Source organism: Mustela putorius, unplaced genomic scaffold, assembly GCF_011764305.1.
Source record: "Mustela putorius furo isolate JIRA1106 unplaced genomic scaffold, ASM1176430v1.1 tig00000163_pilon_pilon_pilon, whole genome shotgun sequence".
Classification (NCBI taxonomy): Eukaryota; Metazoa; Chordata; class Mammalia; order Carnivora; family Mustelidae; genus Mustela; species Mustela putorius.
The window spans coordinates 1,797,372-1,812,659 of record NW_025421299.1 but is presented as its reverse complement, the minus strand read 5'-3'; positions in this window follow the sequence as shown (position 1 = coordinate 1,812,659).

Sequence of the window (15,288 nt, the reverse complement as noted above, 5' to 3'; positions counted from 1 at the left end):
CGGCCTCTAGCCAACTAACTTGTCAAGGGGACTTGAGCTTTTTGGAGAACAAAGCCAGCGCATCAGAAGAAAGTCCCATGGTGGAAATGGTATCCCTGTGACCCCATTTAAATCTGCATGTAGCCAGTTCTACCCCTGTGCTTGTTCTTACGTGGGTTGATAAATCCTGTTGACTTAAAGTTCGGGTTGAGTTTTTGTCCCAAGGAGTCTGCTTGTAGAGGTGCCGATTGCCCAACTGAAGGAGAATCGTGGGTCTGGTTCTTGTCTGAAAGCATCCTGCGCATGCGCTAAGAATTTGCTGTCTCAATTGGGACCTTCTCGGTGTTCTTCCACCCACGGCAGTGATAATCCCCTCCCCCCAACCATAATCAGATACACCAACTTCCCAAATGAAGGTGTTTCATGGACTGTATGACTCACTGGTCTTGCTGGTCTGCTGCTCGGAAGCTTTCAGAGCCTCAGGTGGCTCTCCGTCCTAGGACAGCTGCCACTGCCCGCCACCGAGACCTCATCGACCCCCCTACACAGGCGGCGGAAGTACCGGTGTGTGGAAGCTGCCGCAGTCACGCTCCGGGAGAGCCAGAGAGATGATCCGAGTCATCCCAACAGTCCTCCAGGGCCTCTGTCTCATATGCTGCCTACGATCTGTGAGAAGTAGCCCTCCAGTTTTCCTATAAAACTAACATCAGTGTTTACCTATAAATAGACACAGAAGTCACTGCCGACTGTACTCTGCTTTGTATACAATCCTATTATATAAAGAGCTCAAGCAGCACGTCTGTCTGCCTCGATGTGTGCGTTCTCCTTCTCCAGCTGCCAACCACCTAAATTATTCAGCAAGCCTTGATCATGCCAAGTTTTTAGTCAACAATGGAGATCCTGCCAAAGAGCTAATAATGTTTAAAAAAAAAAAAAAAAAGCAATGTTTGTGACAATTAACAGAGCCTGCAGCCTGCAATGCGCGTTGGACTCATTTGTAAAGGAAAATTTAAATGATATGCTTCATTATAAATGGTCCCATGCAGCACATTGCTAATCAACCAAAGCAGCTTCTTCTCTCCCCCCCCACCCACGCCCCCGCCACTGCCCCACCCCCGCCCTTCTTTCCTATCTGATAAACCCAAATGGCAGCCCTGTGTCAAGCCTCTTGGCCACTGCTTGCTGTAGCTATAAACGTGGTGTGGTTATCTATCAGTATTCTAATCAGCTTAGATCAAACTGAGTAATTAGCTCTAACGTGGATGAATAGAGCACCAGCCTCTTATCTTGTCTATTAATAATCACAAGTATAACTTCACAGCCAAATCAAGAGGTATGTTACTGTTCCCCTGAGAGCCTGTTTGGGTAAACCCCCCTGTGACTGCACCAATCTAAGCAGTGCAGATGGGACAGTGAGCCCGTAATGACGGGCTGACAGCTGCCAAACCAAGCAATTCCTCCCCCACTCTTGGCAGAGGGAGAGAGAGAGAAAGAGATTGATTGGGGAAGTGGGGCTGATTCTCCATGCTAAATAACTATTATTTCCCAAATAATGGTTTGAGATAAAGGGAGAGGGAAAGGGAGGAGAGGGGGGCAGAGTACTGTTGCTAGATCTCCAAATTCCAGGCTCAGGGAAGGAGATGAAACAGTACAGCCCAGCTTGGCTCCTGCCCCGCCCTCCGGGAGCAATCGGTGCCTTTTCATTCACAGCACCCCGCAGTCCCCCGCTGAGCCTCCGCACCTAACTCTCTCAGGCCACCAACAGGTCTCATTTATAGAAGTCATCCCTCTGTAAGTTTTCCTTTTGAACAGAAAGGGTCAAAGTAGTTTATAAGAAAGAGCATTTATTTTTAGCCTCTTTTACTTTTAAAAACAAATTCTCATGTTCACTGTGTTATCTCTCTGATCTTGCTTTCATTCCTATATGTCTGGGCGCCTGAGTGGCTCTGTTGGTGAAGCATCTGCCTTTGGCTCAGGTCATGATCCAGGGTTCTGGGATCGAGTGCCGCTTCCCGCTCCTTGCTCCGCGGGGAGCCTGCTTCTCCCTCTCCCTCTGCCTGCCACTCTCCTTGTTGTGGTCTCCCTCTCCCTGTCAAGTAAATAAATAAAATCTTAAAAAAATAATTCATAAAAATCAATTTTTTGAAATCTGTAGGTCTTCTTCCGAGAAAAATAACACTTATATGTAAATTTATACAAAAGTTTGCATAAGACTTCCCGGGGCGTGGTGCTGGTGTTCACAGTCTTAAGACCATCTGTGAATTTTTAAGGGGTCTATAGCTTAAGAACATCTGGCTTAAACACAGAAACACACAACAAAAATTTCAAGAATAGAAGATGAGTTCTTAATTGTGGCACGAACTGGATTTCATGAAGCATTGGGTCCACATAGCACTATTAGCTGTTCTGTGGGGTGATGAAAAGAGGGCTTGGACTTCCTACTCTGCCATCTAGTTGGTGCCACTCCTAGTCAGTTGTGTTTCAAATGCCTACGTGCAATATGAGGTTTGGAAGTTGGAAAAATATTTTCTATCGAAACACAATAGTGATGAAATTCCATTGATTCATTCATTCGTTCGTTCGTTCATTCATTCACCTTTATTTTACTGGCCCCTCTTTCACCGCTCCCCGCTTTGGGTTCCTACTTGAACTGTAGGCTGGGAGTACAGTGCTTAAAGGGTGGGTGCTTAGGAACCTCACAGTTCAGCGGAGTTCAGCAACATGTTTAAAGGTGATCACTCTGCTAAGTGTTCACCTAGTGTCATGCAGAGGAGAACGCAATTAATTAATTCTGCTCAACCATTGGTGAGAAGGAGAAGCAGTAGAAGAGAGAGGTTACCATGTAGGGATTTCCAAAAAAGAGCTAACATTCAAGTTTCCTTTTAAAGGATGAGCAGAAGTTTTCCAGGCAGACCAAGGGCATTCCACGCAGAGGGAGCTTAAAGATATGCACAAAGATGTGGAGACGTGACACAGCTTGATGTGCTCACAGAACTGTAGGGAGCCTGGTGCTGCCAAAGTGTGTGATGCGGTGCAGAGTGTTGAACAATGACACAATTAGGTAGCAAGGCTTAGATTGCAAAAGATCACGTGTGTTTTGTTATCTCAGTATGCCGTTGAAAATTTGCTAACGAGTTTTAAGCACATGAATGACAAGGCTGAGTTTGTATTGGAAAGATTATTTTAAAACCCCATAGGAAATATTTTAGAGGCTGTGGGGCTTTAAAGAGGCTATTGCTCCAGGTTATTCCCAGACAAGTCTCTTTATTCTAATAAATCTAAAATAAGGTATAAATCCTATGGACTCTACAGTCATGTTTGTTAGGTATAAGGGCGTAGTGTAAGGAACCATTGATTGTATTTGGCAAAATGAAGGTGGTTAAGGGCATTAACAGTTCAGTCGCTTGGGGTATGGGGGAGAAAAACCTAACAAGTGGGTGGAGGAGAGAAAAGGAGTGAGCAAGTAAATACAGATGGGAAAAATGATTGCGTTCTAACGATGGAGAGATAGATGAACAGAAAAGGAAAGGTGGTGATGCAGGAAAATACTCTCTTTGTAGGAGCACAGACCTTGCATATAAGGGGAGCACATCCAGAATCTGGAGAGAGAAAAATAAAGCATGACAAGAAGGTCATCTAAAAACAACAAGTGACTCTTTGTTCCCCAGTGCTTGGCTAACCCTTTAAACTCTCCTGGTCTCCCCTCTCTACTGCTGGGGCCACCCTCAGATCAGACTAGGAGAACTGCCATCAGCTGCTGAAATTATACTTGCTCTGAAAACTTAAAGGCATGGTCCCACTCACTACCAGAAACATGTTATGGAAAAACCCAAAGCAAACCTGAATTTCTACCTCTATAGATGACTTGACCTTTTAGTGAAGATCCTTAAGGGGCTCTCTCTTTATATTTGAAATCCAGTAGCTTTATCAGACAATGACCATTTGTATCACCTTTCCCTGCCCTGTCTGGAGTATAGTTTGCCTTTTCTGTCTGAAAATTCAAACCCTTTTTTTCTGGAATATTTTCTTGTTTTAAATTTTTGACATGTCTTTTTCTATTTCATTTGTTCAGATTTTATTTTTTAGGAATTATTCATATATTGAATTCCTTTTATCATATTTCATTTCTATTATTATTATCTCTAATCATTTTAAAATCCAAGTTCATTTCTACTTACTTCAATTTTCTCATTTCTGATATCTGTGTATCTAACTGTACCATCATCAGTGTTTGCTTTCTCTTGAGTTGCTTATCATGTGTGCATTGGTTCTAGTTCTTTGTTCCATTTCTTATCTTAACCTTTGTTGTATTGTTTATATATCCTTAACTTATTGTTTTATCCTATCTTTCTTAAGTTCTACTGAGTTCATGGCAGTATATTTAGTTATGGTTTTGATCTGTTCAATGGTATATACATATATATATTTTTCTGACTGTTCTTTGTCATTTGTTTATCCTTTTACTTGTAGTATTCTTATATAGATACTGTTCTGATAATTTTAGATAGTCTCTTTTGAATTGCAAGAATTCTACCTGAACCTTTTATTTATAGGAGCATGATGAAGGGGCTGGACTTTGGGATGTTCTGAGCTAATGTTCTTGGCTTGTGCTGAAGATTCTGATGTATATGTGTGTGTGTGTCTGTGTGTTGGGGTAAGGGGCTGTCTTATACTTTATTCCCAGCCAACAAAAACACGTAACTCCAGGGCTGTTTGTACTTTGGAATCATAATCTTCTAGAAAACTCATGTATAGAGTGCTTCCTAAGAAAATAGGCTGACCATGCATTTCCTCATTCTGTACACCTAGCTACTTTTCAATACCAGCAGAATGTTAACAAGTTACTGGTTGCAATCCATTCAGACCATATGGCTGGTCCAATAAACACTTTTACTTCCTTGGGTTCATCTTCAGAGTGCATTGACTCTTTTGGAGAACTGGGTTCTCCTTTTCTTCATTTGAAATCAGAGATTCCCACGGTGTTTCTATACCTCTACTTAAGCTTTACCTTTCTCACTTACTGTATTTGGGGACAACACATAACACTTAATTTTGAGGTCTTTCTGTTCCCACTCCAGAGAACCTTAATCTTACAGAAATAAAAATCTCTTTGTACATGCATATTAAAAAAAAAAACGTCTAATTGTTTAGGAGGATTTCCATGAGGAGAAGATAGCATTGTATTTACTCCCAGGTCGTCAAGCCAGAAGTCAGAAATCCTTTCCTAGTATTTGTTCACTGTAGGAGACATTTATACTTGAATTGGAATCTCAGAGTTTTCCTAGTATCATGGAAAACAGAGGGAGGAAGACATTTGGGGCAGGGACTCTTTTAATCTTTTTAGCTTGACATCTGGCGGACAGTTGCCATTATATTTCTTCATCCATTTGCTGTACCGTATTGTTCAGAATGTGAGGGAATTGTCGCTTCAAATGACCAGATTATGGGACACTCAGAATTCAAGTGGGCCTCATGAACAAATGAGAGCAGAGACTCGATGCCATCAAGCTTTCATTTGCTTCACCTCTCATCCTTGCTCCTTTATGTGTCTGTCAGTTTCAATTTCCCAGACCCGCCAAAACCACTAAAGGGATTCAGTGGTTGGTACTCCAAACTTGCATCTTTATGATGTCTTGAACAACAACAAAAAACTATTTTTTTCTGTCAAAACAAGTGTAAAAACTCCCCTGGGGAACCATCAAGCTGAATGGATGCTGGTTCCCAGGTCTTAGAGCTCTGACTATGACCAGACTTTGCCTTATCATGTGTCCAACCTACATTCCAGAATGGCACCTTCTATCAGTGGAAGAAGGTAGTGGGGAGGAAGGGCTGAGAAGGCCATAGACCATAACCACTGCACCAATCTAATTATGGTTGTAAGGTGCTGCTGAGTTGTTGTATTTTTTTTTTAAATGAAGCTTTTCCAAGAACCATGTTGTATTACTTATAAAATTTCATACCCAAGTTTCCTCTGCATACTTACACGAATACTTGCAGGAGCATACGTTACCATTATCTCACATAAATGTGACAAAGCTACTTTTCTATGAGCTGATAGAAAAGGCATAAACGCATAAATATGCATTCATTTGATGACTACTTTATTTCTTTTAAAACCACTTAGGGTTGTTCCTGGCTGGACCGACCGTTCATTAATAGAGACAAGTGCTGAAAGGGCCCCTCCAAAAGCATTGCTTGGTCTCTAGAAACTTAGAAAAGTCCTTTATTAAATACATACACTTCATTTTATCTCAGTAGATAAGAAGTGAGGAGGAGTAAAATGATTATATCACGGCAAGGGTGGGGTGGAGGGAGAAACTAATGCAAAAACCCACCCTGTTTAATTGTCCAAGGTGGTTTCATTTCACTGAGAGATCAGAGTGTGTCTTTATTTTTTATGCTATAAAAGCAAAAGGTGACCCATGAAGTTTATAAAACATTTTCTCTTTTTAAAATCTTTTAAAATACATTTCCAAAGTATTGATGCTTATATGCAATACTCTAATTTCAAAGTGTGTGACAAATCAGCTGCTAAAAGAAGGCAAGATAATTGCTAGCTCTCAAAAAAAAAAAAAAGAAAAAGAAATATTTGAATTTTATTTTATTTTATATCACTCCTTTGAATAGCAATGTAACTTCTTCCCAATCAGTCATGAAGTAGTTTCATTTTATTTATCAGGATAATGGAAGTCTCAAAATTTCTTCTTTCAGGGAAAAGCAGCTGGAAAGAAGTAAAGTGAGCAATGTTTTCTTGTTCTTTTGTGAATTTTATAGAGATAGTAACTTGGCACAGGCCCATGTTTCCAACATCTTACCCCTAAGGAGCTAGTTAGTGTAAAAAAAGAGAAAAAGAAAAAGAAAAAAAACCCACTTGGGCAAATGCAAGCACCAATTCCCTCTCTCAAAAACAAGGGAAGGGGAAAATAATCCATTTTTTATGGTATATTACCTACAAGTGCAGACATGACTTTGGTAATCATGCTTTTGTTGCACACAGACTGTAAAATATTTATGGAGACAATGTGATTTGGGTCAAGACATTAAATAAAGTAAAAGTTGCTTTATTCAATATGTGATGAACAGTATCCATATTAAAAACCATTGGGAAAAGTGTTCAAATGAAAAAATATGCTTAAAACAAATTCATCTGTTCAATGTTCATAAATGTTTTAAGAAATGCAGACAAACAAGTCTTGAAATCTATATTTACTGTACACAGTTGAGAAACTAATAGTATTTATTTAATCCAGAGGGGGAAGTGACTCAAAATTTGGCTTTTAATGATCAACAGGAAATACTTTTCTTAAGAAATTACCGAAGTGTTTGTTGTCAACCAAGCTACAATAGGGTTATCACTCTTATCCTGGCAAATTGCTAATGTTATTAGACTAGCATTGACTTACAAAAGAAAGGTTTCTTCCAGAACTGCAGAAAATCTAAAGTCCTGACTAAAAATACTGTCTAGAAAGAAGGAATGTGTGTGTGAGGAATGCAAAGCTCAGTGTTTACTTGAGATTTGGGTATTGCTCAACGGCTATTATGCAGCAAATTAAGTAATATATTCACTTAGGGATACTATCTAGAACAGATTAGGGTCAAACTGTGGGGTCTTGTTTTGCTGAGTCATTCTCTATGTGTGTTCAGGATGAAAAAGAAAGCAGCTTGATAATTTAAAGAGAGAAGTAAAACGTAGCTATCCAGCTTAACTGCCTATGAAATCTGCCCTCTGGAGCCTGTGCTCTGGTTTAGCCAGTGAATTGAAGGTCAAGTTGATTGTGACAGTTTCACTCATTCACTCATTCTATGTTTTCTAATTATTTGTGAATTCCTTCCTAGAGAAAAAATAGTTATCCATTTCCATCACAGCAAACTTCACATAGGTGCGAATCCAAATTCAGCTTTAAGCATTATGCAAATTACTGCATGCTTTACTTTCTTGCTTGGGTAAATAAATAAAAGATGTGGAAAAGCCTAGATGACTTGGTTCTGGGAAGCTTGAGTCAAACTTTGAGAAATCATATCAATAATAGCCAACATTATTAATAGCCAACATTTATTAATAACATACCTGTCTGACATTGTTCTAAATGTTTTTTAAGTTAACAAAGTGGTTCAAAAATTTTTTATCTTGAGTGAATCATAAAATTTATTATGATATAAGATAACAAAGAAATCGCCCATTGTTGGAATACTATGCAGCCATCAAAAAAACCCCACAAAATCTTGCCATTTGCAACAACATGGATGGAACTAGAGGGTATTATGCTAAGCAAAATAAGTCAATTAGAGAAAGACAATTATCATATGGTCTCTCTGATATGAGGAATTTGAGAGGTGGGGTGGGGGGGCCGTGGGAGCTAGGGAGGGAAAAATGAGGCAAGATGAGACTGGGGAGGAAGATAAGTCATAAAAGACTCTTAATCTCAGGAAACAAACAGGGTTGTTGGGGCGTGGGGGGTAGGGATAGGGTGGCTGGGTGATGGACATTGAGAAGGGTATATGCTATGGTGAGTGCTGTGAAATGTGTAAGCCTGATGATTCACAGACCTGTACCTCTGGGGCAAATAATACATTATATGTTAATTAAAAAAAAAGAAACTGTCCATTGTTTAATCTACTTCTTATGTGTACCAACCTTTGTGAGACATTACCAACTAATCCATAGGTATGATGTTTCTCTGCGAGAGGGTTTCATGGAAGAATAAGAAGAAAAGAGGTTCAAAGAATCTATGAAAAAATAAGTAAAATTACTGATACTCAAAGGAAATCTAAATATTAAGTTCTAGCAACTGTCCCTTAGCACTCTAGATGACAGGACAGGCAAACTGAACACCATAAGTATCTGAGGTTGAAAAGTGAGGAGTGAAGACACAGAAAATTTTTATATTCTGCTTAAAAAAGATTTCCTGTCCCAAATCCTCCATGTGCCTATGGTTCTCCTAGAAGAATTAGAACAAAGATAACAAAAGGTAAACTAATATCTTTAATTTTCCTTTTTGGCAATTTTTTTTTCCCCTATTCCAGAGTGTGGCAAACTAGGTTCACAAAGCAAATCCAGCCTGAGGCCAACTTTTATATAGCCTATAACTAGATGTGGTTTAAATTTTTTTTTTAAAGATTTTATTCATTTGACAGACAGAGATCACAAGTAGGCAGAGAGAAAGAGAGAGAGGAAGAAGCAGTCTCTCCACTGAGCAGAGAGCCCGATGTGAGTCTTGATCCCAGGACCCTGAGATCACAACCTGAGCCGAAGGCAAAGGTTTAACCCACTGAACCACCCAGGCACTCCTAATTATTATTTTTTTTAATTTAAAAAATGATTGGAAAAATTAAAGAAAATAATATTTGATTACATGTAAAATTAAAGAAAGTTCAAGATCCATTATTCATAAATAAAGCTTTATAGGAACACAGCCATGCTTGCTCATTTATATATTGTCTATGGTGCTTTGTTCTAGAACAGCAGAGGTAAGCAGCAGCAAAAGATACTGTCAGGCTTGCAAAGCCTAAAATATTTTCCTCTCTGGCCCTCTAAGAAAACATTGGCCAACCCCTGGTCTTAATCCCATCAAGTGATAGTTTCTTTCCTCACTTATACTAAATCAAACTAGTTGTTTGGGATTCATCCTCAATGGGACACATTTGGTTGACAAGAACAGTCAAGTGTTGGCTATTTGACTCCACTTGTAAACTCATCAGTTTGCCCAACACGTTTCATTAACGCAGATAGAAGCCATGAAACGCCTGGGTCAGGAGAAAAAGACAGTTTATTCCTCACAACTTTAGCAGTAACCAGAATCTCAGTGTTTCTGAGCTGGTTCTCCAAGCCCCCAAGGATCAGGTAAGATCCATCTGCACAGTAAGTTGGTAGCGTTGCTGGGAAAGAACTCTGAGCTTAAGAACCAGAATCTTTTACATCATTGGTGGTAAGCATGCCTGAAGTTTACTTCAGAGTAGGATGGTATTTCTGTCTTCCTAGGCTGTTCATGCAACAGCCTTCCTTGAAAACAAAAGAACAAAGGGAAGTCAGTGCTTTACTTGCCAGAGATGGAGAAATACAAAAGTTCTGCTGCATCATGTCTGATGTGCATTCTTTCCATTACCTTTAGAGACCAAGTAAACATTACAAAACTGCTTAAGAAAATATCTAAAAAATTAGAATTGTACTTGACAAATTCCGACCATGAAAATACTTCTAATTTTTTTCTAATTAAGTATTAGCCAATGTATAGTACATCCTTAGTTTCAGATGTGGGGCTCAATAATTTTTTCTATAGATGTTTACTACTGAAATGGTAGGTAAAGCAAAATGGGAAATGGATGTTTTTGTCAGTATAATTTGGGAATACCCATTCAGGATAATGGTGCTCATAATCAAATGCCTCACTATTTCTAATAGGTGTTGAGCTTTACAGTTTACATTATAGTGAAATTGTTTATCCTCCCTGTGGTTTTGTTTTCAGATGGAATTTTATTGTTAGAATTTAGCAGTGTCCCCCAAAATGCAGATTACTCCTACTATGGTATTTCCCTGTGGCTATTAGAATCCTCATAGAAATGTTTTAGTCCCTTACCTCCAAAGTAGGAATTCATTGTTAGCTCATTGTTAAACAGGGTGCGAGGGAACTACACTATAGCTCCAGACTGGAATCCAGGCACAGAGGAGTGAGGCTGGCAAGGTGACTGCATCAGAATCAGAAAATTACAGGAGAAGTGTCTTTCAAAAGTACAAATGCAGCCCATCACAAACACCAGTTTCTGTCTTAGAAGGAAAACAATCTTAAACCCAGACAGGTAAATGATATTAAGGGTTTGACAAATAAAATAACTCTGGAGATTTAAGTCCACTTAAAGGAAGTAATTATTATTTCCTAAATATGTTGAAAAATAATTTAATAACTTATAATATAATAGAAAGTGACTTTGCTAAACATGTTATCTTTTTATTGCCTAAGGAGCAGTCCTTTCTGGATGAACCAGTCAATACATTTTATGTGCCTTTCTATTGGGCTGTCTTAAGACTCTGAAAGACTGACTACCTTAGGATTCGCTTTTCTTGAACAGAAGCCATCAGGGTAGAACCCCAAACTTTTTGTATATATTTTCTTCTTTGTCTTCTTTTTTAAAAAACATTTTCTTTTATGGTTAATTATTATTAAAAGTTAATAAAATAATTTTCAAGACAACTTAGCTCCAATTATGAATATTATGCCTCCAAAACTGTCCTTTCAAAATGGTGGTTTTATTTTATTTTTACTGCAGGTTTTAAAAAAAAAAATGTTAAGAACTAAAACTGCCTGAAGTCATGTAATTGGTGATGCAAATGTATTTTCTTTCTTATCACTCTTACTGGGTGGAAGGCAAGTTTTGAGATGCTTTAAATCACAAAGCATTAAGATATGCTGAATTAAATTTTGGATCACCTTGGTGACAGTGTTCTGAAAGGAATTTTGTATCATTAGTTCTAAGAAATGTAGTGGTAGGAATGGCTTCTGATCAATTCTTTCAACAGTGACAGGTGAGGGATAGAAGTGAGAAGTTTGGGACATCATAGAATGTATTTGGGGATTTTTTTTTTTTTAATCTTGAAATTGAAGAATGTCATTTATACATAGCATCTTGTATTTTGTGGTAATGAGAATTTGTGGGAGTATTTTCCACTTAGGTACATTGACCTCCTTTTAACCCCAGCACTCCTGCTCCATCTGGCTTGCAGAGAGCAGAAGCTATTCTACCTGAAGCATTTGAAACTCCTTCACCTATGTTACCCTGGAGGGATGTCATCTTGACGGTAGTGGTGATAGGGAGAGGGTCTCTGCAATGTTATGGGATCAGAATTGTTTGGTTTGGTACACACTTGGGCTTGGGTGTTGAGTACTACCCATTATTTTGACCCAGAAGATATTACACTGGTAGAATGTGATATATGGGAGTTTAACCATTCCAAATAGGTCCCATTCTAGTCTTAAAAATTGTGCTATTAACTGAAGTTTAAAAAGTACTTATAGGGCACCTGGGTGGCTGAGTCGGTTAAGAGTCTGCCTTCAGCTCAGGTAATGATCCCAGGGTCCTGGGATGGAGCCCTGCATTGGGTTTCCTGATCAGTGGAGAGCTTGTTTCTCCTTCTCCCTCTGCCGCTCCCCCTGCTTGTGCACACATGTTCTCTCTATCAAATAAGTCAGTCAAATCTTTAAAATAAATACAGATAATAAATAAATAAATAAATAAATGACTTACAGTTTCAATTTTCAGCTTCCCATAGAGAACCCTAAGATAAAAAATGATTTTAAAATATTTGGAGTTTACAGAGATAAAGACATTTTTCTTATTAAAAAATGAGTTGGTGGATTTCCCTTTCATTCCGAGTTAAATTTTCAAAAGAAGTCAAGCTACCTTCCAAGACGCAGCTAAAACTGTATAATTATCTTCGTAATATTCCATGGCCAGAGATTCAACATAGAGATGTTTGAGAATTGAGACAAGAAAGAGAAAATGAAATAGTAAGCAAGTATCTTAAAGATCTATTCTCCTTATAACTCTTGATTTCTTCTGATTTCATATTGCTGAATTTATTTCCATAAAGTTGAACTGAATTTTAAACTATTATATTTTTAACTATTTATTCCTACTGTGTGGTTAGTTTCTGCAATATAAAGATTAATCAGAACTAGATCTTGCCATAGGGGACCTGGGTGGCTCAGTTGGCTAAGCATCTGACTCTTGATTTCAGTTGAGGTCACTATCTCAGGGTCATGACATCGAGGCCCCCACAGAGCTCCATGCTGGATGTAGAGCCTGCTTAAAATTCTCTTTCTTCCTTTCTCTCTGCCCCTCTTCTTACCCCACTCCCCAAAGTAGAGCTCCATGCTGGATGTGGAGCCTGCTATAATTCTCTTTCTTCCTTTCTCTCTGCCCCTCTTCCCACCCCACTCCCCAAAGTATAATACAATCTTCCCCTCAAAATTGATCATCCTCTGGTCCTCCAAATTTGTTAATGGTGCAGCTGCCCTAGGATTCATCTCAGTCCTTCTCTATCACACTCACATCTAATCAATCATGGAACCCATTCACCCTAGCTCCTAAACTAGAGAGAGCATGCACATGCTCTCTCTTGCTCTCTCTCTCTTTCAAAATCAGAAGAAAAAGAAGAAGAAGGAGAAGGAGAAAAAGAAATGGTACTTGCCATTGATGGGCTTATAGACGAGGAGAGTAGACAAATACACATAAGAATAATTGCAATATATTTGTGTGTTAGCAGATGAAGTCTCCTTTCTATATTTTTAATATCATAGTAGACACTCAAAAACAGTTGTTGAGGGACTGTTTAGTAACATGCTAAGGATGTTGCCTAATTTAGCATGGGGGAGGAAGTGCAGCCAAATCTTCATAGAGGAGGTGCTGATTTGAAGCCATTCTTTTTTATTTTTTATTTTTTTAAGATTTTATTTGTTTATTTGAGAGAGAGACTGAGTGAGAGAGAGCACAAGCTGGGGAGAGGGGCAGTGGGAGAGGGAGAAACAGATTCTAGGTATAATCATCTCCAGAAATATATATAGTGTGAAATTAAAGCCAAAAACAGAATTTTGGGGAGCATGGACATTTAAGTACAGGAAGAAACCTTAGTAAAGGTAACTAAAAAGGAGACACCAGAGAGCTAGATGAAAAATCAACCACAAAAACTCAGGTAAAACCATCAATTAGAATCAACAAAGAAATTTTTATATACAACAGTATTTTTAAAGATTTTATTTATCTATTTGACAGATAGAGATCACAAGTAGGCACAAAGACAGGCAGAAAAAGCAGGGAGGCAGGCTCCCTGCTGAGCAGAGCGCCACATGTGGGTGGGGCTTGAGCCCAGGACCCTGGGATCATGACCTGAGCTGAAGGCAGAGGCTTCAACCCACTGAGCTACCCAGGCGCCCCTACAACAGTATTTTTAAATCCCTATTAAGTAGTTGAGACTCTTAAGAGCTTGAATAATTAAATTTTATTCTATGGAACTGAACTTGTGTGTTTTGATATTATCCAAGTGACTTGTTCTTCCCAAGACTGTGAATAGTAGGTATCATTAATAGACAATGAAGCTTTTTATCCCCTAAGAAACATAAAGAGCAGGTTTATCAGGGTATGAATGCATTGTTAAATGTATCAAAAACAAACAAACAAACGAACTCCAGATAAATAAAGAAATAGGCACAAGAAATAATAGGTTCTGCCATCTTGTCCCTTATATATCATTTGTTTGGCTGCTCAAGAGTAGACATGGAGTCACTCCATGGGTATATAGGTAGGATTTTACAATGGCAGTGAACTTCCAGTACTATTTCCTTAGGATCACTACCCAGAAGTAAAATTGAATGGTAAAAGAATTACGTATTTTTAATACACTTGATATCTATATTTGGGAAGCTTCCAAGAAGATTATATTCATCCTATTCTTATGTCAGTGGTATATGGAAGTGTCTATTCTTGAATTGTTGTAACACCGATTTTCATGTTTTAAAAGTATAAATAATTATACACAATGTTTTGTATAATATTTTACTCAGCATTTCTAGTGAGGTAGAACTTTTATATATATATGCTTTTGTTTGCCTGTATTTCTTTTCTTATGAGTACAATTGCTTGTACCTTCTCGGATTTTCTCTTGGGTTTCCATCGTTTTTCTTATTGATTTTTAAAAACTTTAATAAATATGTAATATATGTGGTGAATATACATATATATTCTTTCTATATATGAACATCACCTATTTGTCTAATAATAGGGAATATTAAAAATAATATGGTATAAATATTCAAACATTTAAACAAAATATGTTTAGTTCACAGATTTCCAGATATTGAGCTAGATATTGGGAATATAATGGTGAATAAAACAGACACAGACCCTGTTCTCATTGATTTGATTACCAAGAAAGGTAGATAGATAAGAAACAAATAAGCAATTAAAAGAAGTGATGATAGGGCACCTGGGTTGCTCACTTGGTTAAGTGTCTGCCCTCGGCTCAGGTCATGATCCCAGGGTCCTGGCACTGAGGGCCATGTCGGGCTCTCTGCTCAGTGGGAACCTGCTTCTCCCTCTCCCTGCTGCTCCCCCTGCTTGCATTCTCTCTCTGTCAAATAAATAAATAAATAAATATATATATATATATATATATATATATATATATTTTAAAGTGATTGTAATTCTAATGAGTGTTAAGAGAGAAATAATGAAGTATGTGAAGATGAGAATAACTGGGGGGTTGAGGGACCCTTCTATAGATAGTATGGTCAAGAAAGCTTTTTTGAGTAAAGCATATTT